The sequence below is a fragment of the Styela clava genome, chromosome 6, assembly GCF_964204865.1.
Source record: "Styela clava chromosome 6, kaStyClav1.hap1.2, whole genome shotgun sequence".
Classification (NCBI taxonomy): Eukaryota; Metazoa; Chordata; class Ascidiacea; order Stolidobranchia; family Styelidae; genus Styela; species Styela clava.
In genome coordinates this window covers 16,989,600-16,992,386 of record NC_135255.1, presented here as the reverse complement: position 1 = coordinate 16,992,386, position 2,787 = coordinate 16,989,600, and the positions used below count along the sequence as shown (strand labels likewise).

The window sequence follows — 2,787 nt, the reverse complement described above, 5'->3', positions numbered from 1 at the left end:
TGAAATGACATTATGTACACTGAATACGAAAGAAAAAGGCACCATTATATTGTTCTGAGAGCACTGCAAAAGATAAAAAATGTTATCTTAATGATGATTTGGATAATGTGAATTGCAAAAATTTCGCTTTAAGCTCATTTACCAACAGAAACGACACTCATTTCGTACGCTACATGCCATTTTATCCGCTATTGGTGTCTATCTAATTAAGTTAACACTGGTAAAACGAGAAACACTTGAATCAAAATAAATTTTAATCAGCCGACTTGTAATGGCACGAAATAATAAACAAACAAGAATGAGAAAAAAACACAAAACTGATAAAAGATTTTGTTTACGCCGTTATGTATATTCCTGTCAACGAAGAAATGATGAAATTTTCCAATTAACGAGAGTAGTTTTACATTGTCCGACCGAGATCGTCAAAATAAACCTGGGTCAATTACAAAGTCTATCTCCCCATTGCTAGCTATCTTGCATTCACTGACGATATGGTAACGTACAAACACACAATCTATGATTCTGTCCAAAATATATTTAGAAATAAACAAAGAACTTATTTTATCAGGACTATTTCACGACTTAAGAAACTTATACATACACAAGCATTCGAGGTAAATGTGACGCCAAATAGTCGGTGTAATAACAACGTGGACATAATATGTCGTTTTTGCAGATTGTCAGAAACCCAAAACTATACTTAACCATGGTTTCATTGTAATTAAATTCAAAAAATAATCTTTTTCAGGCATCATTGCTTCCTAAATCTCATGATTGCTTCCTAAATCTAATATGGATTCAGCGCTCAAATGAAGACAAGTTTGCATTCTAACGTCTAAGTTCATGCAAATGAAGAATCAAATTAGATATAGTTTGAAATACTCATATTATTGAAGATTCTAGTATTTAGGTCAAAGCATCCAGAACTTGTCATTTAAAATATTGCTGATATCAAATAAAATATAGTTGAAACACTGGTAACTGCATTACGTAACATAGTTGTGTCGGTTCATGGTTCGTAAAATTTATTAACATGTGGCGTGGCTTGATCACAAATTAAACGACGTAGATTCAATGTTAGTAAGTGTTGTCTTTACATATCCTCAATTCACATTCCGGGTGTTGCTCTGATTTTATGCCCTCGAAATGTTGTTCCCTCTGTTGCAACAATTTCAATCTGAAATTGTTGATATTCAACAGGTAAAATTGGTATTTGGATCATTAATATTGGTTTATAACACTCTTCTAGTTTTATTTGTAATCAACACAATATTATACAGTTCCGGCTTACAATAGTTTTTAAAAAAGGAGTATTTTAGGAATATATGTCTAAATACAGCCCTTAACATAGATTCTCTTGGCATATCCACCGTTTCAATCATTTTCTGCCATCCCATATGAGAAATCCGTTGAAATTCACAGTTTCACCGTTCGCAAGACCAATGGTTGTTTTTGGATCGACCATCATGTGGCAAACGAAACGAATACAAAAGCATCCACGCAAGCATTTGGGCCCTCTCAGAATTGCTTTATGTCTTTGCTGGTCTGCTCCCTTCCATACAGAGGTAATCTTCTGTTAACGATATAAAAATAAGTTGAGTTTATAGGATAACTTGGATGCCAAATTTAGGTAAATTTACGACACCGTGAATTTATAACTATGTTAGATGCCTAATATATTGGGAGAGATAAGAGCAACTCAGAAGAGCAGCACTTTCACGGAGAAAACGAAATATAATTTGAATCGGATGTTCTGAGATATGATTTTGATAATAAATAATTATAACAAACAAGATTTTAACTCCTATAAGTTTGAAATACTTTCCTTTTAACTTACGTCCATCAAGCGCCCAACCTGGACCAGTATTAGGTGAAGCTGTTTTTTCCATATTGGGCAGCCACATCAGGTCGCCGCTTGTATTATTCCGCCAATAACCAAAATCATGCCTTTCAAATGAGGTCGTGACTCTTGGAAAAATAATTATTGTCGCAAAGTTTTGATCTCTGAAAAAAAGTAAACAGGTTCCATTAACATATGATATCCTAGCTTGAAACAATATTCAAAATGTCAAGCTTTCCTACATGTCGTAGGGAGTTGAAAGACAAGTGAGGTTTAAACAACATATTAACGACATCTAATGAACTAACGAAAGTTGAACGGTTAAACGAATTTGTGACAGAACTGAGATGAAGAGAGAAAGAGGAGGGCAGGGGAGTGGTTCGTCAAAATTTAAAAATCATCACAGGCGGCTGCATTCTTTAACAATAATATCAAATCGGAAATTTACATAAATCAGATGCTACAAGATGTTGCATCAGCCTGGATAATTGGATCTGAATGCTTGGGTTAGGTGAAATATATTGTTCTGATGAAGATAATGTTGATTATTTTGAGACATTGGATGTACAGATAGAAGGAAAATACTTTAATTTGTAATTTAATTTCTAATAAAGTACAATTAATTCTTCTGATAGGTAATTTTTCTGTTGAATCAAACGATTTTTTTTATTCATATCTTTTTTTCGGAATATCAGCAGTTACGAATTAATCGAATAGTAACAGCTACTCATAGGTTAATGCGGAATGACTGAAACATGAGAACTTTTTTGGCCGGTTTTAGCAATCCCCTAATCAGAGCTCAACAAAAAGCATTCGTTGCAAAAAAATGGATTTCTTAAAATCCGAAGTCAAAAATATTCAAACATGAGCTTTAAAATAAAAAACTTTGTCGTTAGATGTGTGTAACAGGTGGATATTTTGAGAGATAACGCACGTGATTTTTACCG

General features: G+C 33.5%; 1 long non-coding RNA gene across 1 annotated transcript; it reads right to left on the bottom strand.

The window, feature by feature from the left end:
- Nucleotides 1-313: 313 nt before the first annotated feature.
- On the bottom strand, nucleotides 314-2,133 carry LOC120336463 (uncharacterized). Its single transcript, XR_013476855.1, has 2 exons — nucleotides 1,838-2,133; nucleotides 314-1,573 (listed from the first exon to the last, which is right to left on the bottom strand). It is a non-coding gene; the product is annotated as an uncharacterized LOC120336463 (long non-coding RNA).
- Between the last annotated feature and the right edge of the window lie 654 nt (nucleotides 2,134-2,787).